The 24,365-nt window shown below is 44.4% G+C and overlaps 1 protein-coding gene across 3 annotated transcripts in view; it reads left to right on the forward strand.

The window, feature by feature from the left end:
• LOC117216559 (transcription factor Sox-2-like) overlaps positions 1-24,365 on the forward strand; it is a 117,206-nt gene that overhangs the window by 72,888 nt on the left and 19,953 nt on the right. The window lies entirely within an intron of this gene.

The following is a 24,365-nucleotide window of genomic DNA, read 5'->3' on the forward strand; positions in this document are numbered from 1 at the left end:
CGAATTCCGCGAACGTACCAGATAATCTCTCTTTCAAAACACACGGCAGTGTCAAACGCGTGCAAGACGGTCATTCACGCGTAAAACAGGGTACACAGAGGCAATTTTCCAAAACTATTCGCGAGTCGTCAGCGGGACAAAGGGAAACGAAGCGACCAGTGATTTCCTTTGACCCGAATGCCGTTTGGAACAGCGATCCTTTGGCGGCGAACGAAAAAAGAGAAGATAAACGGACGCAGGAAATGCAGAGCGGAGGATAGAGAGTGGCAGGGAGGCGAGCAAGAGGTAGAGAAAAATTCAAAGAAAAGCCGGCCGCTGTCTAGGCGATTTTCCGCGAGATCGCACCACGCCACAGTCTCACCGAGGGAAACATATTTTTCAGGATGCAACGAGCCGTCCGTCGAAACGTCCTGCAATTTCCTTGCTCCCTCTCCTCTCCAGCGTCTGGTCCGTGCGCGCTTAATTAAGCCGAGCCACTTAGTACCGTTGAATGCTTCTTGATTGGCAGACGAGGTAGCCGACGACGAGCGAAGCCCAGGTACGTAGCTATCCGCGCCTCTGGCAGCCGCGAGTCGGCCACTCAGTCAACATCAGACGAATGCTGAGTTATGTCGAGGGTCCGAGCTCTTTTAAACTCGCCAATAAATCGGCTGCTTCTTCTCTACCAAGTTCCTTCTTCTTCTTCTTCTTCTTCTTCTTCTTCTTCTTCTTCTTCTTCTTCTTCCTCTTCTTCTGGTGGCGATGCTGGTGCAGCGGCTGCCGCGTTTTCTACTCCCTCTTCTCGGTACTTCGCATCTTTCTTCCAAATGGTCGTGTCCATTATTTTTCTACGAGCCTCGTGTCGTTGCACCTTAGGCGACTATTTTTTCACTGATTTCTCGTCGATTACTGGTGGCACACTTCGTACAGTTCTTTATCTTCATTTGCAGACTTCTCTGTCAGGGTTATTACGCCTTTATTCCGCTGCTTTAATCAATATTTCTATTTGCTTTTGTTCTCCAAGTCTTTCCTTCTTCAATTCACACGATATTGAACGAGAAGATAGTGTTTGTTCTTAGTTATGGATATTGCTATAGGTTGTATTATTTACTCTGTTCTATCTGCTCGCGTACATTCTACATCGTAACTTTTATCGCTGTTTATTTCCAGTTTCCTTCCTTTATCGGACCTTGCCGAAAATTTCCGTGACTCGCCAGGTAGTGTGAAATTCATTGCAGATATCTACCTGGGGACCTGTTGGGGCAGAGAGGTGCGAAAATATCAGCTCGTTTGCCCGATGACTGGGCAGCTTCCTTATTCCCTTTTGTTTTCCTTTATTTTTTCCCGGGCTTCTTTCGCGCTATTATCTCCCTCGCGGCGGCCATCTCGCGACGGCCACCCCGCGGGATCGATTATATTTCTGTTAGAGATTAGAAACGCACCTGTATACCCGGCATCAAAGCCAGTATTAATTATTCCGGCTGCCGCCACGTAATTAATTTCTCGACCGGTTGCGTTTGATCGAAAGGTTCCTGCGCTAGAAATTATTTCTTTCTGTCTTTAAGCATTTAAAATACATTTCATTGAGACGAAAGGTAAAAAGTTCTTAAAAAAATAGAATCTTATGCTCTTCCTCTGCGCCGTTCTTCGGATTATTTTCGATACGGTCGTGTTCCTCTATCGTTAAAAAATTTCTTCGCTTTTACAAGAATATTATAAAATCGTTATTAACACGAAGATCATCGGAGGAAGTTTTTTCAAGCACATCTTCGCTGAAGTTTTAGATAAGAAACCGAAGATACAACGATTGAGATGCAAAATTATTAAAATGTCAAAGGAAAAGGCACGTACTTCTCTTCAAGATCGAATAGGAAGACAACATTTGATAACGACGGGATCGATTAACGACGTGCCGAATTTTAAAGCTTTTTTTTTCGTAAAACGCATGTACGATTTCTTATCTTCATCTCCGTAACAAAATTTCTCGCAAACCATTAAAACTTTCTTCGTTTGCTGAAACGAAAACGTGATCGGAATACAAAAATTAGAAAACCGCGATTAGGATTAACGCGCGCGATGCACGAGCGTCTGTTCTTCTGATGAAAGAAGCAAAAATCTGACAGCAGGGTGAAGAAGAAGAGTAGCGATGATCGATTGCACGATAGTAATTCAAGTATCGAGAGACAGCGTGCATCGAAATCAGGAATCTTGGCGCGCGGCGTCGTCACCGATTAATAATTACGACATTGTCGCCGCCGCTAAACGCTTTAATCAATGTCATCGGGCCAATTTCCGATCGCCGTTGGCTTCCAGCCTGTCCCCCTCTTCCTCCATCATAGCCGGCTACTCCGCAGGAAATTACGCGGCACGATCGAAACGCAGGCGGAAGTCGCAATTTATCAGTTTCCAGGCTGGACGCCGCGGCCTGCCGGAGATCGCGATTCCGATTTCGCAGGTGTAGACGTGCCTTAACACCAGCCGAAAATCGATCGATTCCAGCTCTCCACATAGAGCTTTGCTCGTCACGATCACGGTGACGCTCGTTTGTTAACGCCAGAACTACCCACGACTAATGTATAAACTTGTACCAAGCAGTTCAAACGACAAAAACGCTATTGTTCGTATTTATGAAAAAATGTATTTGGACACTTACATTGGAACACTTTTAAAATGCGAAACAGCTCGAAATTTGAAATCGATCTGAAAATGTGTGTAGGGAATACTAGAAGTTACTAGAATGATATTTACAGCAATATATTTAGTATAAAAAACAAGAGAGAGAGAGAAATGGTATACAGCACGTAGATATTCTAAACACGTAGTAATTGTAAATGTTAAAAATGTCCTCGCAGAATAGTGTGGCCTTCTAATATAACGAATAAATGACTGTGATTCTGTAATTAAATTAGCAAGAAATTATTCCACTTTCTAGGAATGCGTCGTCATGTAGCTGTAGATTTTCTATAAAAAAGACGACCGATTGATTATTTTTCACACTCCGGTAATTCTAGCGTTAAACTAACCTTTGTATCGTCATTTCAAGAGTATGATTTTCGGATGGACAATTCGAAGGATCAGCGAACCGAGATAAAATAGCGGAATTATTCTATTCGATTAACAAAGAGCAACGAGGTAATTTTTCAATTTTCTGAAACGGCAGTCAAGAGATTACCATTTTTCCCAGGCTAACGATAAGTAACAGACTAACGCCTGCCGCTTACTCGAGAGATCTCGAGAGTTTCGCTCGGCTCTTTCGCATCCGGATAACGAGGTTTACTCTTAACGATTGCGTAGGTGGTTGATAATTATCGTACACGCGGTCGTGTCCCAACCACGTCGGCTCTCGAGCCTGTGTTCCATTTATCTTTCCAACCTCAGCGAGAAAACCATTCGATTCTAATCTAACAATTATGGTTGCATAAATTCAGGATGAATTCTTAACAAACGATTATCCCTCCATCAAGAATTTAACATGAATATTTCCCCTCCACTGAGAATCTCTGCGCACGAAATTTTCCCTCGTTAATTACACGTTGCATGGGATTTAAGCGTTTTTTAATCGTGCAAAACTCGCGCTGACCTCGATCGATCGATCAACAGCCGCTTTCGCGATTCATGGCACGGAAGAATCAGCGCGATTGGCCGGCGATATTTTCGCGGCAGATCGATGGAACATAAAGAAAAAAGGGAAAAAGGGCGAAGGGGGGAGGAAGAGGAGGAGGAGGAAGAAAAGCGTGCACTCGACCTTCCATGCATGCGCATACGTTGGAATATCGCCAGTTCCGCTGGTTTCGAGTGGCCGACGGGTTATTCGAGTGCCTGGTTGCTTGTGCTCGTGAATATTGCCGGCCCTCTTATGCGAAACTCTCGCGAGTGTCTACGATTCAGTGCATCCTACGTGCAGTTTTGCACGGCGGTTGCGTTTCCTGAACAGCAAATGGCCGGCAGCGATGTGTCGTTCAGTCTCTTGATAAAATCTTTCCAACGACTTTCATCTCTGTGGAGCTCCGTGAAAAAAATAAACGCCGAACCCGTTTCAGCTGTACTCGTCTAGTTGGCAAAAAATTAATTCAGAAAAAAGGATATCGAAGATGATTTTAAAAAATTCCAGTCCACCGCTAATAAACGTTTTTCTATTCGTCGAATGGACCGTGAAGCTCTCGCAGCAAAATCGTGGCGCCCGCGTTTTAATAACACACTGTCGATAGCTTGTAACAATTCACGAATGATGATAGAGACGTATCACCGCGTATTATCATCGAGAGGCGGAATTCATCGACCACAAAGGGCAGCGCCGTAAAATCGCCCATTTTTATCCGTGACTTATCGAGCCACCGCTCATTGCTCCGACGGCCGAGAAAAACAGCTACACTTGCGCTTGTTCGCCAGGAACGCCCCGCTTGTGTAGCCAAACGAGTCCGTGCGCAGTCGGTGCAACGAGCCTCCCTCGATGCTGCAACGTCATTCTACCGAAGGTGCAAAGATTTTTCACGGAATTGCACGCTGCCTTAAAAGCTCGTTACAATCGGCGATTCCTCAAAGTTCACCGTTGACTTGCGGAATCGTGAAACGACGTGATATTCGTCGAGGCTCGGCAGGACAATGGAAGCAGGCTTGGCCATTTTGAAAGCTACCAACCGAGAGAAACGAGGAATTAATTAAACATTTGCAATTTAAACGTTAGAGAAAATACATATACATATATATATACGTTATTACGGTTCAAAAATATGTCACTTTATTGAACATAAATATGTCGATTATTGTAATTTGCTTATTTTGTCATAAAAATCAGCTCATAACTTTTACATAGTTACGAGAAACACTGCATACTCTAGAGTACTGTACAGGAAAAGCTTAAATATGAACATTGGGCCTGAAAATTTACCGTTATTTCTAAGTCTGCGATTCGTATTGCAGTGCAAATACTCGAGAATGACCTGTCACAAGTGTCAGAATCGTATGCGGGATTTTCTTTCCGAGAACGTTACCTTCTTCAGGGACGGTAACGTCCTATCTCTTGAGCCTTTTCAGGGCTACAGGTGGCAGCTAAGCCGATTAGGTGCAGCGTCAGAGAACAATCTGTTGTTGACGAAACTTAACCCTTACTTCGCGCTGGTTCTCCGGAAGTCTTAACGCGGATTCTTCGATGATGCAACGAAATGCCGAAAAATTCGGTATAAGTGATTTAGAAAATATTTCTTTATCCTCGAAATTCTTCGCATTTCTGCAGATCACGTAAGAAACGATATTTTATTATATACACTTTTGCATATTACACGTATTCTGTCCACTTGTACAGAAACTTATATTTCTGCTTCAAACATCTCATGCACGAACGTCTACATTCTACGTATGATAACGTTTAAGACACGAAATTCATAGCATCACATGTGACACGATTCTCGAATCTCTCTGCTGTTATATCGTGCAGGGGTTAAAGTGTTAAAGGAATCCTGAAATATTCGATATAATGATAAAATCCGATACAATAACTCTCGATATAATAATAGAACACGAGCAAACAGGTTAACGATTACACGGTTTGCCAGCAATCGTAGGATTTCACGTTCGTGAAGAGCCGGTCAACAGGTTGTTTCTCGATCGGCCGACTTCCGGTGAGTCTTCTGGAGAGAAAGAGGACTACGAGGGGGGAGAAACGACGCCTCTCAATTGCGAACGATTTAAAGCCGCCATTGGCCCCGACCTCCGTCCCTCTGCAAATGAAAACTTTCTCCGTCTTCTTCTTCTTCTTCTTCTTCTTCCTCTTCTTTCTCTGCCTCTCATCTACCTTTGCTTCTTCTTCTCCTTTATTTTCTTCTTCTTCTTCACCTTCTTTTTACTCGAACGAAGAGTACTCGCGGCTCGAAACTTCTTCGTCTACCCTTTAACTTCTGCTCGGTTTCCTTACTTCCGCGTGCGAGCTGCGGTTCGACGAGCAATTACGTTCTAGAAGTGTTCGACTCGAAATTCTCACGAGAGAAGCGGTCGAAGTCGCGACGATGCGGTGGCAAAGTGCCTCGAGAAAATTACGTGGCAAGCTTCATGGAATTTCTTCTTCTTCCGCGCGTTTAATGTATTATATCGTAAATCCTCGGGAACAGTCTTTAGAAATACATATTCCGTTTGGTGCATTTAGCTTACGTAAAAAGATGCAAAAGTAAGAAGAACTGTTCAAAAACAGATTAATTTTGTTATCCGTTCGATGATGGGTCGCTACCATGTCGTTCTTAACCATAAGAGCAATATTTATCGTAAGATTACAGTTTTCCTCGTTCATATGCGCTACAACTTCTCTCGATTATTGCTTTAACACATTCTGGAATTCGTATTATCGACCTTCCTATTCCATTTGCTGTTATTTCACTCCAGCTTCCGCTTCAGATTTTCCAGATACATATGAATTTCATCGAATTTTCTCCTCGATTCGTTGGAGAATTTCCCGGATTAGGCGATTATTGAGGACAACATGAAACTCTTAACTGACCACTCTTACGAATGCAAAATCACGCTCGATTAATCGTTCCCCTAACGATTTGGATCGATTACCGTATTTTATATACAATGAAAAAGCGACCAAATAATTATAAACCGGGGTGCGTTAAAAAAATTCTTCGACACCCGATTCCGGGAATTGATATCGTCGTGGAACGATCGTGTTTTGAAGAGGAACGATGTCAGGACGTTTCAGCGCGGTTGCGACATCCACGAAACCCGTACGTGTCCAAAGAGCTCGAGAAGCAGCCGTCGAAGATCGATGTATCTATCTATAATCACGCCGACGAAGGTCGCGGGTGGAAGAGCGAGAGAAAAAAGAAAAAGAAAAGAACGGTAGAGGCGTCTAATCTGTCGGCAGTGATCAGGACCCAGTATCGATGATGAAGTCTCCGGCTTCTTTGAAGTCCGCCGTGCTTCGCAACGGGGGAGCAAGCCGCTCGAATCCCTCGATTCCTCCTGATCCTGATCCTGCACCGGCAGGACCACTCGTTCTGTCCGGACCCATCAGTTCCGTCTGTCTTAATGCCCGTCAGAAATTAAGGCGAGGGAACGGATCGATCGGAATGCTAATGACATCGATACTTGTCAATATCTCTGGCAGAAAAAAATAAGACGAGACCTGGAATTTCGGGATAGAAGATTGACGTTTGCCGCCCCTAATATCCAAGGTTCCCTATACACGTCAAACTATTCGAGAATAGGATAAGCTAGGATATTTGTGTCGAGCTAATTAATTTGCCTCGTAATTCGTTACATTTGGCCGTAAACGCTTCTGAAGCGATCTGTATTCGACAACAGAAGACCATTTGACTCGTTACTTGTAGCGTATATTTCGTTCCATGCATTCCAGGAACGAAACTCCTCTAAATTTCCTGTCTAATTTGTTTAAAATTTCCTCCGTGACGTTTCAAGCAGAAAGTAATGGACGATACGTAATTGCCAAGTCGTTATTCTCTTACGATCTCTTTTAGAAATTTGTCCTGCGTGAATCCATAACTTCAAGCGATCGCTCGTCTCTCTAATAATCTGTCACGATTATCACCCCTCGCGCAACGTTAGCAAGTATCCTGATACAAACTTATAAACAGCAGTGGTACATGTGTCTACCTAGAGAAACATCGACAGAACATTTTCTTTTGCGAAATTTTCCAAGTTAAAAGAGTGTAACAAGTTGGCCTGGAATATGGTTTCCAAGATGTTTGTGGCGTTCTTTGCATTCCACCGCAAACCGACAAGTTTTTCAACTTACATTCCTCCAACTGGTCTCGCGACACCGTGGAGGGAACTTACAAATCGACCAGGGTATTTTTTATGAGTGGTAGTGGGCTGCGAGGAGTTCAAACGGCTTGTTCATGGAAGGACAGAAAAAAGCCAGTGGGTGATCGATTGGGGCAATCCAGTTGGTTGGTGGAAACCTTACGAGTTCCTTCTTTCGTCCCATCCATTCCCCTAGTGCCCAGCAATAACCTTGGCAATGTCCCGACTGTCCTGCGGTGCTTGTCCTCTTCCGGCTTGTCTCTTACCCTTGCAGAGGGCTGTATTGCAAGGATACTGCGACCATAACATGGCCAGGCCCTAACTAGACAAAGCTGCCGACCATAAAAGTGTCCACCTTCGATGCTTGGTTTATGACCATCGTGGCAAGAACACCCAGAGGGACGATCAGGTAATCGGCAACGATTCCTTCGTCTTCTCCATCCCTTCCAAAACCTTTCGTTTTTTTCGACTTTCTAACTGTCGATTCTCCGTCCTTGTTCGAGTCTCGCGTACTGTATACCATTCCACGTTGTTTTCTCGTTCTAATTTGAAGCGTGACGACAGGGCATGCCACGCCTACCAGCTGTACGGGTTTGACTAATTGCCGTTAATCTTGTGCGAAAGATCGCGCTTCCACCCTCACTTTTGTGTAGAATTTTGTCGGCATTTTTCCACCAGCAAACACCAAAATTCTCATCCCGTGAACTTATTTTCAGAACGTGCCAATTTTTCATTCGGCTAAACCTTCTAATCACGTTGGATCGGAGACTTTACTCGTGTTGGTCGAACAGAAATCCAAATTGTCAGCTTTCATTCTTCACTGCCAGGTCGTTTACGTCAAGCTAAAGTTTCACTAGTGAATTTCTTTGAAACGACCGAGCTCTCGCATAGGCAGTGGAAAAATAAAATTACCAAAAGTAAAACTACCAACGTTACAGTCAAAAGTCACATCGACCAAGTTCCTTCCACAAAACGTACTATTTTACATAGAATACGAGAATTCTAGCAGGTAAGAGAAGAGAAAAGTGCAGTTACTAGTAAGGGTATTATGCTAATACGAGAACGAGTCTACATAGTGTTAGGCAACGGGAAGCCTGTAAAATAAACTGTCAATTAATCGGATAGTTAAAAACTGGCGTAAACTTTTCACGGTTGGAGAACTGTCTTTATGGGGGTTGGTAGAACTTACCCAAATAAACATCAGTTATTTTTTTTTATTATTTAATTTATTTGCCCACCTGGACATTTGGAAAATTTTTCTAAAAGTGACGAGTCAAGGAGAGAAAAACTGATGGGCAAACGGGACTCGACTGGGTTTGTTCAAGACACTGGACGGTCTCTTTTAGCCATCCGAGGCTGACAAAATCGATTGGAAGTCGGTGGGTGTACTATCTGCTAAACCGTAGTGGTACCTAGCTGGCCATGAAAGCTTCCAAAGACAATGAATTCGGTTAACGAGAGGGTGAAATTATTTTGAATAAAGTGATACAAACAGGGAACCCTTGAAATGGCGACAGCAACGCTCGATCCTGCAGCGCCCTTTAACAGCGCCCTTGCTGAACATAAATTTTCGAACTTTCCTTTACACTCCCCCCGCCTAGCTAGGCTTGTGCAAGAACGGGGACTGGTTGCATCCCGAGCACAGGAATTTACGACGGTACATTTGCATTTCCGGCCTTTCGCAAATCTCTCGTTCGACGCACGCTTTCGAGATCTAAATGGTCGAGAATTCTATAGGCGGCCATTCCTTTTGGCCTGTTGCTGAGTTATAGAATTATAATTTAGCATGTATCCCCGAATTCAGTTGGCTAACCATTACTGCTCGTCAATTCGTTTGAATTACGAACAAACGTTCTTTCAATTTGTTTTTTATGCGTGCGCGCGCGTCGTAATTGGAATTGGCGGACGATAATTTGTTAAGACAGTTTTGTTCAAACTCGTTGTTTCGACGACGATTCACGACGGACGTCGATATCGTATTCGAGCGGAAAACAGAAGTCCCAGCGAAAAACGCAAACCGCCACCGATAACGAGTCTGCCCGATTCCGATCGCATGTATAAACCAGTCGGCAACTGGTGCTCGTATCTCGTCCTGAAACTGACGTAACTTTTCCTATTCCCTGCGAGCGTCCATCGTATCTCTCGCAGTTGATACGCCACAATTCCCAGGATGTTTCGTATTTGTCTGGACGATTTTCTGGCTATAGACATTTTCTCGCGTTACTTCTGCGATCTGACAAATCGTACGACCGACTATATCGCGTCAGTTTATCCTATATAATTTAGGGAGAAAGGGACGACTACGAGGAAAGTATGTAATAGGTCTCGTTTCCTGTTCATCGCTCTCCCCAAAATTTTCTAAATATCGCTGCTCGTTATTATTATATATATATCGATATTGAAGTATCGTTGATTTTCAATGTATCAGTTACGTTTAAAAGACTTGATCTTAATGTAATTCTTCTGTCGACTCACGAACTTGTATTAAAATCAGAAAACCAGGAAAACAGATATTAAACAATGCAGATACTAAATTCTCGAACTATGTTATCGTTCCCTCGTTCTTCGAGAATTTACGAAATTAATCTCGGTAGCAGCCGAATCGTAACAAATTATCAAACTGGACGATCGCTATGCATGTTTCTCTCGAAAATTCCACGACGACGATAATCGAAACTCTGGTGGACGATGTCGGCCGAATATGGGTCCAGCAACTATCCAGAGGCTAGCGGTGGCTAACTTCCGGCGATCGATATTCGGAGTGGCGATGTACACGGAGGGACAGAGGGAGACACGAATCACAACGAAGATAGAGAAAGTGAGAAGGAAGGAGAGAGAACGGGACAAACAGAAGGGAAAGAGACGGTCTACCTAATTTTACGCGGACCATTGTATCGGGACGAATCAGATAGACTGTACCGCTGGACGGTGAACAATTCACCAGCACGGAAAGTGTCCTCATCTGGCTCCTCGGTTGCTCTCTGAAAGCCAAGCATCGTGTTCGCGGGCCAGCTCCATCCGGTATCGTCCTCTCAGACGACGTGAACACGTTATCTGCCTTGTGAAATCGGCCAGATCGGACTGGATGGACATCGGAAAGTTTACGCTCGTCCGTATCTGGCCACTGGCTGGTTTACAGGCTACGCTGACCAGTTATCGTGTCCGATGCCTTGTTATCGAGTACGTTTTCACGCTTGTCGTTCGATTCTTCCACGCTCGTAACTTTCATCGTCGTAAAAATCACGCGCGTCACTAGAACCGTGAAAAAAACCATTTCACCGCTTCCGTTTGCTCTTTTAGTGGCGAGCTTTGTTCGATAGCCACCACCCTCTATCCTACCTCGCTATCATCATATCGTTCTCTTGATTTTTTCCTTCTCTCTTTTTTTTTTCTATATTCTTTTTATCGTTTCATATTTGAAAATTGAACGTCTAGCTTGTAATGCGTAGATTCTTATTTTGATCTATTCGTCACGTGACGCGCAATTTACACCAGAGAAGCGATAGAATATTTCTATCATACGCGATCTTTGTTTGCGCAGACATTCCGCGCTGGTCGAGCAAGCAAGCTCCGGAAACGCGAGAATAATTCGCCGCGTTCAAGAGCAGCTGTTTGCCGATCGAAATCGCGGCAAAACCGAGCTATCGGAACCCATTTGCGACATCAATCACGCGAAATGAGTTCTGGTAACAAGTGTTTCAACTAGATTTCTCTTTCACGCGTCGCGCCCAACTATTCTTCCTCACACATCGTACGAACGTACGCTCGAACTCCATTGAATAGAACGTTTCGTTCGTTCCAACCATCCAGAGATATGTAGAAAAAGAAAAAATCGAAAATATCATCCGTGTTCGTATCGCCACTTTTCAACAATATCTCGACACGTGAGTCGCCGTGCTCAATCTTATTTCGTGACAGTATCGAGGTTAAACGTTTGCTTTGGAAAGATGAGAAGGCTTCCGGAATGCAAAATGGTGCGCACTGCGGCGTCTAGCAACGATCTGCAACTCGAGGATGCAGAACACAACAACGTTTTGTGCACGTGTAACTACACGTAGGATCGAGATATTGCGCACGTGCGATGGTCGCGCGACGCAGAACGAACCAAACGGTGACGTTTCGAGAAACGACAACTTCCTGGAAGCTATTCGTAAGGGGATATCCGCAAGCCGACCGTCGACAAATTTGCTTTACGTTCATGGCTCGTGGCTCATTCGATGTAAAACTTTGCTTTGGTTACTATTTGCTCGTTAATTTACACACGTAAAAACTACACTCGGAGTGTCATGGTTTTCGATTGGTTACAGTATAGATCCATGTGTTCTTTCTTCTTTTTCTATTTTCTTTGTTTTCTTTGAATATTAAAATAAGATTTTACGTTAAGCTTCTGACTATCGCGCATTCGGTTCGCTCAAAACGTTCAAATATCTTTTAGTTAAGTCGAGGAGCGAAAACTTTAGGCAGATTAAGCTTTAGGACTGTGATTTTGCAAAAAGTCGGCTCTATTTGCTCGGGGCCCCGGGGTCGCAAAGCCCGTACCTGCTAAGGTTAGCAGGCCCCCTGAGGGGTAGTTCGTTCTACCAGCATAGAAGACAGAAATTCTACTTCGAATGTAATAGTTTTTCGTAATTTTCTTGAACGTTGATTTCCTGAATACTTTCAGCGTACGTCGAGATGTCGTTTCTTCCTTTTTGGAATATTAGGAGGAGTGTTTACGTGGAGTCGTTCGTACTTCGAATAAGCAAAGATAGCTCGTCGTGTATACGACGTACTGCAGTTAAAGTAGTAAAATCTGCTCACGTGGCCTTAATTCGACGATCAAGAACTGCAGAAACACGACATACTTCGATGGAACAGATGTAAAAGACGGAAGAGGTCGTAACTGTTCAAGTAATTCTAAAGTCTTTAGGACTACTTCCTCTTAAGTAAATGGAATTTTTACCAGATTTTACCCTCAAGATCGTGTTTGGACATCCTTCATGATGTCGTGACAAGCATCGCAAACTGCACGTTACGAACATTACACAAAGTTAACGCACGTGTTTTTTGTCAGTGCTCAGGATGGAAAGTCTGTGAACCACCCGGGTACTCTGGTCCCTGTGTGTCACGCGGAAATTTCGGCACATGCGACTAGCATGCGTAACAGATGTGTCCAGTTTCCTATTGCCGGGACGATTTTCAGGCTTACGTCAAGTTTAATGAACGCTTTAAATGCAAACCGAGTGGTTCAGAGTCGTTCACCGTGTTTCGTGGCAAACCTCGAGAAATCTTGACATTCTTGAAAAACAACACCGCTTCTTGTTACGATGGAATTTTCCGGAGCTCGACAGTAGCAAGTAGAATAAGTAAAATGGTAGTGGCAAAGGAACAGTCGAGTGAAACGGTAGGCACCGTATCGTGTTGCGACGCATTGTATTTTCAGATCATCGTATTGCTATTATTGTCTATACGCAAATATATGCACGTATCCGTGTAACATTTTCGACTATCGAATGGCTGCTAAAAAGAGGAAAATGGACGATCGGATGGTCGTAGGAATTGGATCGGTTTCCATCGGATTTCGTCGCTTTCTCCAGGCGCGATACGCGATATTCGATGCTCGCGAGACACGCACGGGGACCCACACAGGTCCCCCAGCTCCGAGAAATCGTAACTTGGCGTGTTTATCACCGGCAGGCCGTGCACGGTCGGCGTTAGCACGGGGAACGACTTCTTGCGTGGGGCGTTAAAATCATATGGGACTTTTTTAAAAGCCCGCGGCCACAGGGACCTCCCGTCCTGTTTGTCCCCTCCGTTTGCTGTTCTTTCCTACCCACCACCACCCACGTCATCGCGAGCTTCGCAGAAAATCGTGTCGCTACTCTCTTCTCGCCCACAAAATCTTAATAACAATTACGGTAGAATTCTGTTCTGCCGATCAAGTTTGCCACCGGCAGGCTCGTACGCGGACGTTTATGTACCGTTTTCAGATGGAGTCGAATTCGGGGTGGAATTCGATCAAGATTTTAACGTTCCTCGTCGACGATGGCCGTGTTTCGCAAAGTCTTCGTAGCATCGTTTATTAGCGACAGCCCTGTCTAGGATTATGATCGCCAGCTGCTAACGAGAATCGAGAGCCCGCGATGAAATTATTGGAGAGATTTTGTTCACTGACGATCAGCGATAGGTCATGGACGAAGAAATTGGAGTGAAAGGAAGCGTCGATTAAAGCCGGAGGAAAAGTTCCAGGAAATTTGAAGGGAAGGCCAAGGACGAGCGAGAGAAGTAGAAGGACTCTTCGGTCTCATCCTTCTCCACCTTCTCCGTTCGTATCCTCAAGGAGGGCCAAGAGTTCGCGGTGGGGCCGTTCATCAGCGGCAACTTGTCACGCCGCTGGGCATCGGACATAAATTCCACTCCGTAATGTGACAGGTCCTCGCTCCTACCCCCGAGAAAACCATCCTACGGCACTGTGCTACTATCCACCGGGTGTCCTGGAATTTTTTCCTTCACGAATATTCGGACGATTCATGGAAACCTTGGTATCCGAAGGAAATAGCTCGGGGCATTCGACGAATTCTTCGCGTTATTCCTTATTAATTTGGTTTCCCTTCTGTCAAATTTCCCCCATACAAAGATCTACCACGTATAAAGATAACAAAAATAATTCTTGTCCGGTTTATTAAATAATTTTTGCTCGATGAGATTGTGAAAAACGCTCGCTACGCTATGGAAGCGCCTGAGAACGAGTACACGAGCGTGCAATAATTCGGTCGTAGGATTCGCAGCGTCGACTTTGAATCGATAACGATACCTTGCGGACGGATAATGTCGTCGCTGAGTTTCCAGCAGGAAAGATAGATCAGAGAGAACGAGCGGGTAGCTCGTCGCGACGCTTCCTCCTTTCCGCCGGAACTCGATAGCAATCGGATAGCCACTGTAACGTCCGGCGTAGCCACGGACACGCGCACCTTCCATTTCGATATAAATCAGTCGCGAACAGAAAAGCACGCAGCGCTGATGAAACATTGCGCGGAATCCTCTTCTTGCTTGTTGTCGACGCTTCTTTACATCCTCTCATGATTGATATCGGAATAATGATTATTTTGGTGGAAAATACTCGCTTCTCTCGTTAGAATCTAAAGCTCTATCTTCCATCAAATGCTGCAATGATTTAGGTTAACAAAAGCCAGATAACAACCGATGGAAACTAAATTACTTTTTGGAACGTATCGTAAATTCATAGTCGGCTAATATTCGCAGCGATATACTTTCGCACGCTTGAATATGGAACTTGTACCTTCCTTTCTCTTCCAATAAATACAAGTTAAACATTGCTGCACGTATTCTCGATATTCTACTAAACTTGGCTTACTTTCTAAATCGATTAATAATATCTGATTGTCATAATACTCGGAGATATTTCGAGATATTGTTAGAAACGCGAATAAGTGTCTCAATGGAGAATATTATTTTCAACCTTTTTCCAAAGTTATAGGATAGTTCCTAGTTTATTTAACGAACGACATATTTTTTGCTCTATACTTTACGATAGTTTGAGAAACTAGTAGGAAGAGGAATGAATTACTCGATCGAAGATAGGCGTCGAAATCTTTGCAAGAAACGGGATCGTCGGGGGCGATTTACATAGTAGGACGAAGAAAATATATCCAGGAATCGCGGACACGTGGACGGGAAGGAAAAGGTTGGAGGGAGTAGTGCATAGAACTCCGGTAGCTCTGGTACCAGGTCGCAAAAGCGACTTAATGTCCCCATTTGTCCTGCGGCTCTCCGGAGGCGATTCATCCTCACCCTTTGTGTGTCCGCAGGACATGGCGTCCCATATAAGCGACACACCGTATCACCTCCGCCCATTCCACGCTCGCCCTTTCATCCTGGAAACTGTAACTCGGAAGAAATTAACCGACTGGACGCGCCGTGCTTTTTCGTGGTTGCCTGATTTATTCGTCATGCCGCAGAAACGAATGGAAACGATTCGGATATTCGATGGATATTTGAAAAACTCTTACGAAAACAGACACGAGCGTGTTCTCGTTCGACGTTCGTCCTCTCAAAATTATTCAGCGCGTTTTCAACGCGCGGCATTTTAGCGGCTCGTCTCAAATTCGGCGGAACGTCACGGAACACCAACGCACGGCATTTTTTACGCAACCTTTTTATTCGAATTTTCAATTGAAAATCTTAACGGAGCAATCTGTTAAATGGGCTGAAAGATACGGGACAATTTCAATGGCGTCGTAATTACATTATTTGTTTACCGTTGAGCGGCACCTGTCGTCATAATGGCCGCGGTGGACGTGTCTATTATGCGGCTAGATACGCGTACATTAAGTCGCACCGCGTGGCGAACACGCGAATCGCTCATCAGAAGGATTAGGTCACTAATCTGGCGTTAAGACCCGACACTCATTAGCTCGAGAGACAAATCATTAAGCGTTGGCCGTGGATCGAGCGCCCGTTAGGCGCTAGGTCAACCTGTCGACAGTTGGTAATCGCCTTTAAGCTAATTCCCTTAATAACTTTATCGTCCTTTCGGTCCCTTCACACCGAGATTATCCCTCGCATGCTGCAGTCAAACGGTACAAGCATTTCTTTTTGTCTATCAGCCAGTTAACTCTTCTGATAAACTATTTTAATCTAACGAAGATCCATCAAATTAGGAAAGAGCTACTTTCTTTAAGAAGCTCCGAATTCTAGCTGAAATCGCTCGACATTTGAAAAAGAAGAAGACCCCGTGAATATTTCGGAGAAATACTTCGCGGAAGGTGAAAAAAAAAAATTATCGGGCTCGAATCTTCGAAATCTGCAGTCTCTAAACATGGACGAGTTTCGATTCGAGAAAAGGCCAGAAGAAGGAGACACCGTGTATGTCTGAAAGAAAGACTTTTTAAAGAGTAATCAAAGATGATTCAATAATCCGTGAAACGATCGGACGGATCAACCTAAAACCAACGACGGAGAGGAAACCAGGACGTTGTTTCCGTTGTTGAAAAGAAACCGGCTGGAGAAACCCGGGGACGTTCGAAGCGTGGCGTGGCTGCAACAGGGTTGAAACGAAAGTGAACGGTACGTATTAATCTCCGGCGTTACAATGTGGCGAGGTCCGATCTCGGCGTCGTCTCATTCTTCAGCTAGCTCCTCATCGCTCTCTGGACCGAGCCGTGACCAATCCGGAATAAATATTGGCGATTATTAACGTGGCACGCCGCGCGGAGAACAGCCCGGAGATGGACCAGGAGATGCTGCGCGTCTTCGTGAGATGCTTGAGACGTTAAGTGGGCCCATTAGCTACGTTCCTAGGTGGACCGTGGCCCGATGATGGCATTCCTTCGTTGCTGCACGATGCCTCTTGCCACCACCGAATAGATTTCTCTCACGTTGCCACGTGTACCTGCCTCGAAGAATCCGCGTAGACACAGTTCACTGGTTTAACGTCCGGTCGATTAGTTTATTCGTTCAATATTAGATAGATCGAGCGATCTTTGATCGATCTGTTTCTATTACGTTGCCCGAATAGTTTCTACTTATATCGCGAATTTCTATCGAATAATCAAATGTTCGAACAAATACTACTGCGTACTAAAGAGGATCAAAGTGAAACGTGCAAAAGTTGTTAATAAAATAGCGAGCTTTTTGTTACACTCTTGGTATTGCAACCCTTCGTGAATATAGAATCAAGCGAATAATCGGTTGCTCAATAATTTACATCAGTTGTTACGTTTCATACGAAACTAGCAGGTGTGCCAACTCTTACTAACGGCGGTACGCGTATTTGATTGCTGCAACATATTCCTGTTCGATAGAACACGCATCAACTGTAACCATAGCCTCGATCCGTATAATCTTCGCCTTTCCGTGTATTTCGAATTTCTAAAAAAATAATCGCGAAGCAATTAGAAGGGAGAAATCTCCGGCAACCCCTATTCTACATAGTTGTTGGAGGATTAATTGCCTCGGACGTAGCCGCTAATCACGGCGACGTATCGAACTGCACGGGGAACGCGTCCGCATAGACAAACACTATTCAAGCGTACGATCGATCATTCATGAACCCCGTCAGCCAGGAGGGTGTCAAAGGGATAAAGTCGTCATCGTGGATCAACCGGAGAGGAATTCGCTGACTCGGCCCAGAGGTCACCACCGCGGCTCACCAAGGTGACATCTTCATCTTCTCCCTTCTCCGTGAACGCCAAGTCGAAAAGGACCAAAGTTCTTCTTCTCCCTCGCGTCCCTTCAGAACGCGGTAGGATGACTCTGCCGACACGTCTCTTCGACCAGTTTCGATGCGTTACTCTCTTCGAACCGTAGCCCTTGCCACAGGGCCCTTTGTCGGCCGATCACGAGACACCTGGACACCGGCATCGGTTATCTTCTTCTTCTTCTGGTTCGGGGTCATCGAAAGGGTATCCTCGATCTCTGGGCTCGAGACGAGCGCGGAGAAACCACGGGCCAGTTAACACCGCGGTGTCACTCTTTGGCCGATCTGTTTGGCCGATGCTTTAGGGCCAGTTAACGCCGAGGCCGGCGCTTCTGATGTCATCCATCGTCATCCACTCAAACCAGTTCTTATCGATTCCTTTGGACTTTCCGGTTAGATGATACTTTAGCAAGTGGATCCCAGATTGGACGATGAAAACGCTGTAAATTCGTTCGACCCGCGTCAAAAACGTATTCACGATCGAGTAGCTTTATCGGTTCTTGGAGATATCTAAACGAGGGATTGTTTCACCAGTACATTGAATTTTCTATACAAATAAACAGAAGCGACCAGATAGAAACTGTGTGCCCGTGATCGAGCAAATTTTCCCGTGCATCATACGTATTTAAATATATCACCACTTTCTCAGACAAATGATCGTATGGTCGATTAAAACGAAATTAACTGCAAACGTGAACTACTCTGTAGGAAAACCTGTCGACTCGACCGATCCACTAATAAGCAAGTTTTTTCGCGTACGCCCTCGTCGAAGTTTGTTAAAACGCGAGCAGAAAATGGAGACACGAGACCGTAAATCATTTCGAAACATGTTCACAGCCCCTCTGAGCACGTGCAGGCGAGCGACGGTGCGCTTATTTTCGAAGTTCTTCGGAAGATTAAATTTACACATAGTAGCGCCATGAAACAATACCGGGACCCGTTTGCACGCTCCTGCAAATATTTGAGTGTCGGTGTTTGCCTTCTATTCGCGGTAGCCAAGGGCCCCGATGTGTACACCGATTCCCCTCGCGCACTCTTCCTGATCGATGTTTGCCCCGGCCACTTCGCTTTAATTGCTCGCGAATCGCGTCGTAATGACTGTCGAACGAGCCGGTTTGCACGCGAGATGCGGCTGGGGTGCTGTTGGCACGCCCCACGTTCGCGCGTGTCCTCTACCTCGCGGCTCTCTTGCAAGATCCAGTCGAACAATTTCCTATTTTCCAGTTCTTATAGGAGATGGTCAGTTGTTAAAACTTACGGGTTTCGGGCATTGAAACGAGTAATTTGAGGCGTTCTCGAGGATCGGGTTCGAGGATAGATCTAACGATGCTAAGTACCTATTGTAGAACAGCGTTTGCCAATGTAGAGCTTACGCTGCACGAGAGAGCAATTTGGAATATTTTTGGGATAGTTAGAAAATTATGTTGCGTTCGATACGGGCGCAGATAAAAATTCACCATTGGTTTTTATGCTAATTGATGTTCCTTTACTCCTTCTTCTTCGTGTTTTTTAACATTATTTTTTGCCACTACGAAAAACGATCTATGTCTTCGCTCATTGTCGGACGAAGATTGAACGATTCCGCAAAACAGTGTTCGCGATGGTCCCACGATTTCGTGATTTATTCGCGTTCTTCTACGATATAGTTACGCATACACTTGCGGTAAATTGCGTAATGCGATGAATATTTCGTTGAGAAAAGTTGAAATACTTATACGTTGGACAGAGATCAAAGACATCGCGGTATTGTATCGTTTCCCGTGGAAAAGACGAACACGAAAAAGATTCGTTTATGTTATATAATTTTCGGTTAATTGCCTTTGCATTCGCGACAACGATTGGCATCGATACGGTTCCACGAAGATCGGCGAAATCGTCAGAAATATTCGAGCGTGTCTGTAGAATCGCATCGATTACACGAAGACCACGACTCGACAAATTAGAGGGTAATAAAATGAATTTGAAAAGGGTGTGAGGGGGAGAAGAATGAAATGAGAAGAAGTAGAGGGGCAGGCGGAAACACAGCGGACGAGTATAACGAGACGATCGACGCTGACTAGGTGGGCAAAAAGTATCGGGAGACGAGAAGTAGGATTAGCAGAAAATAGAGGAGAAATGATGGATCGATGGCGATAAAAACGCGGCGACGAGTAACGTGGTCAGTTATTAATGTAGCTCGACGATGTCACGGCCGATCGAGAATCGACGGAGGTCTGGCCGGGGAAAACGGAGTAAAAACGTGACTGGTAGGTTGGGTGGTTTGGAGATGAGGTCGCTAGCCGGAAGTTCCGTCGCACCGGAATTCATAAAAACTAGCGGCGCGGACCATCGTTCCGCGGACGTTCCTTTCTCCCTCTCTTTTTCCCATGAACCTGTCCCGTTCGCAAACCCTCTCTCGACCTATCCAGGGGAGGAGTCGGTTGAAAAGCGTCACAGAAGTGGTGCACGAGGAATAGCACGAAGGAAACTCCGGTCCTCCATGATCCTCCGTTTCCAACAACGAAATTAATTGCCGAGAAGGCAAATTTTTGCTTAACTTCGCGTCAGACATGGTTGGAAACTTTTGTGGAAGAATGTCGCGATATTTTTCTACATGCACTATCTTGTTTCGTTTTTATAATTCTACTAGGAAGTAGAACGACATTCGGTTGAAAATAATCCGGAGGCCACAGGTGAAAAACACGACAAGTCGTATTTCCTTCCCATTGAAGAGCAGCAATTTTCATACTCGATATGTTCCATTAATTTCACGTCAGAACTATCTTCGTATTCGATTTGCGGGTTAAGTATCTGTTTTTCGTCCCTTCTTTGAACATTAAAAAATATTAGTAACATTTATGTCTTAATTTAACTTAATCAATATGTTATTCGTGTAACTTGCGTGGTAATCTTGAATCATTCATTATCAAAATTAATATATTTTTCCCGTCTGATTCCCATACATTAAATGGATGAAAACTTTAACTGTTGTAATTTCTACCGATTTAATTTTCTTATATTTCGTTATCTCGAAGCTCGATCTAATACAAGTTTACATTTGTTTAACTATCGTAAAGAAAATATTAGTCGTAACTTTGGACGCGGATACCGCGATTATTCTAATTTTGTGCGTAATTTTTCAAATAATCACAATTGTATAGAATTCTCATTCGAAGATAAAACTACAGTGCCCTCCATTTCGTTCACGAGGGGAAATGTAAATTTCGCGATCGATCGGTAGTCGTCTCGTCAGGGTCAGAAACGCGAGCTCGAGCGCCGGCCGGCAGGGTAGTAAATAAAAGTCCAGAGTTAATTTTTTTCGAACAATGGACCGGACTGTTGTGGTCGTCGGAGGAGGGTAGACACCCCCGCGTTTTTTTACATCGGTCAGTCCCACCCAACTGGACGCAATCCCGTGTCGCCGTATAAATCGAAAGCTAATGGGATTCATGGCCCAATCGGTTGCCCACCAAAAAGTCGCCGTCTCCGAAAAGAGAATTTGCTTTTTTCTACTGATTTCATATCGATATTTAAAAAATACGAGGTCGTCCTAGTATCTGCAAATTTGTGGCAAGAAGGATCTTAAATAATCCAACAAAATTTACCATAATCGCAATTCCTAATTCTTGAAAATCCTATTATCGCCGAATGATTGATAAAGGAGAATTTAAATGACCCAAACAATGAACAGATAATAAGGTATCCGACAATCGCAATTTCTAGTACTTTGAAGATGCTATTACCACCAAATTGACAAAGAAGAATTGAAATGATCCAACGAAATATTAAAATTCCTGATCCTTCGAAGATTCTAACGTGTCGAAATATACGTGGCGAGAGAATGCTACAACGACGCTTGTAATAAAATTTCACGAACTTGCGAATTCCGATCTTCAAAAATCCTGTTGCATCCGAATTTTTGGATAGAAGATAAAGACGAGCGCGATCATGCTGCACGCGCATCTATCATTGTGACGAGGTGGATTCGAAAAACCGTGCGGCAGCCAGGAACGCGAAGTTCGGTCGGCTCTAATTAACGCGGCCGCGAATCAAAGACGAGGAAAAACGAATAAGATCGTGGGTTGAGCCGAAAACGGCACGGCAGACGTCATCAAGATGCAACGTTGCTAAGGATCCCGTAATTAGGGGAAGCTGATTTTTCATTTGTCGGGTATCATTGAGGTTCTGCTCATTAGCCGTCGGCGTCGACAGCGTCGGCGTCTACGGTGCGCGCTGCTCGTACCAGCTGAGCATCCGTAGCTGAAGGATGCCTCTGGTTGGTTAGCCTGGCCCCAGTCTGGTTGGTCTTTGGGCTGGCTGATAAAGGCGCATCCTCCTCTCTTCTGCTCTCCTTTTCTCTCCCATCTTCTCAGACTGCTCAGCCGTCTCGTCTCTCGCGTTTATTTGCTCCCTTTTTCCCTTCTGCCTCTCCCTTTCTCGCTCTTGCCTCGTTTTTCTCTGCTCTACTTTTTCTCGTCTCGTGACTTCTTCTGCTCCTCGTGGATCGCGTTCACGGTTCGCCGATAGATTTTTGAAGCTGCTCCTAAATCTGAAGAATTTAGAACCTCGTTTACACGAATAAGTCGATGCTCGGCTCAGCTGTGCTTCTTAGTTAAAATATCTCTTTCATTTTTCAAGATGCGTCGATATGCTTGAAATTTTCCATGTTCTTTTATCTTTTAGGTCAAGTTATGTAGGCCGTTATGAAATTTTATTAAGATTAAGTATCTTATTCTGATCGATTGAACGAGGAAAAACAAAGATGGCACAAGGATCGTCGACATATTTTCGCGGAATATCGTACAATTTCTCAGCTCCGTCTTTATTTCCTCTTCTCTCATCGTCTTTGTTCTACTTGTACGTCGTATTCGTAATAGTTTGATGAATCTCGAGTGGAAACGTTCGCATAGAAATATCGATGAACGTTGAGTGTTCCCTCAGATTTACCGATCCTTTGGCAGCCGCTGTTCTGACCGCGAATCCCTCTCGATGTTCTCGAAATGTATCAAGAAGAATGATGTGCGAGAGATGTTAACGAAGCTGGATCGTTACTCGCTGTCACATCGACGACGCGGCTGTCATGTTTCTCCAGAGGCGAGCATCGGTGCTGAAATTCGACAGGGAACGTAACTCCGATTGGTTCATCAAGCATCTTTCTAATATGTGTCGGTGCGAGAGATGTCAAATAACGAGACGTTACTCGTCAGAAAATTAAGCAGCTCTGAATCGTACTTAGCTTCTGCGGTAAAATTACCTTTCAAAGAGAAATATTCTTTAGATCGCAGAAACGTAACTAACCAGGATGAAGTCACGCTTGTCTCTCACAATGTATAATACAATTCGGTTTTTGATCTTCTTCGGGATGCGATGTGTTTCCTTTTGAAGAAATTTATTTACTCCGAGTCCTACTCGCTTTGAATTATAAAGAAAGCTGGACCGTAATGAACCAGCCGATACGAGATAGCGAACTATTTCACGAATAATAAAACAGAAACGTCGCGTTCGTAATAATGTCCATTGTTTTCTACGATTACTTTAGAAGATTCTTTATGTCGTTAAAAAAAAAAAAAAACAGTCGTCACTAATTAAAACAAATACGCAATATCCACTTCTATCGAGATTTTCCTTTTTTCCTCCATTTAAATAATTTTTGCAGTGGCAGAAAATAGCGGTAGTCTGACGGCGCAACGCTCGGACAGCGAAGATGAGAGAAAATTTTATGTTCGTAATATTAACGACAAAAACAGTTTCTATTTAGTTAACTCGTTGGAGCTACGCGATCGACACGGATTTTTAAGTTGGAACGACGATTTTCCTCGGCACGCACGATCGTACGCACCTTCCTTTTACATAAATTTATTAATATCAATCGGAGATGCTTTGAGATACAAAGAAAGATGGACCGTAATGATTCAGCCGGCACGAGATAGCGAATGATTTCGTGGTTAATAAAGCAGGGACGACGTGACGACGTAACTGTCATTCTCGAATCAATCTGGGCCCCTCGAAGTTGTTTCTCGCGTGGGCGTGAAACGACTTGCGTGGCGTTAAGTAACGAAGCTGGCTCATTACTTCTTCTCGCGTGACGTTCGTGTGCGGGGAGTAAATGAAAGGAGGCGAGGAGAAAAGGAGTTTCTGCCTTGGCTCTCTCGTCTCGTTACGGCCATCCGTCATTTTCACACCTCGACGAAGATCTATAACAAGGACCTCGAACGCGTGCTTGATCCCGCGCGCAAGAAATTTCGAACCTTCAAACTTTCCTTTGACAATTGTCCTTGAGCTCTCCACGCGCTGTCCTCATCCTTTGACTTTTATTTATCGCTTTCTCGAATCAGAAAAGAAAGATATGTATAGTTATATATGCAATCGTGCGAGGAAAGCGAGTACGCTGTTAAATATATTACATCGAATCCAGACGTGATATCACTAATTATCACCAGATAACAGTCTCTCG

The sequence above is a fragment of the Bombus bifarius genome, unplaced genomic scaffold (genome assembly GCF_011952205.1).
Source record: "Bombus bifarius isolate JDL3187 unplaced genomic scaffold, Bbif_JDL3187 scf7180000010271, whole genome shotgun sequence".
Classification (NCBI taxonomy): domain Eukaryota; kingdom Metazoa; phylum Arthropoda; class Insecta; order Hymenoptera; family Apidae; genus Bombus; species Bombus bifarius.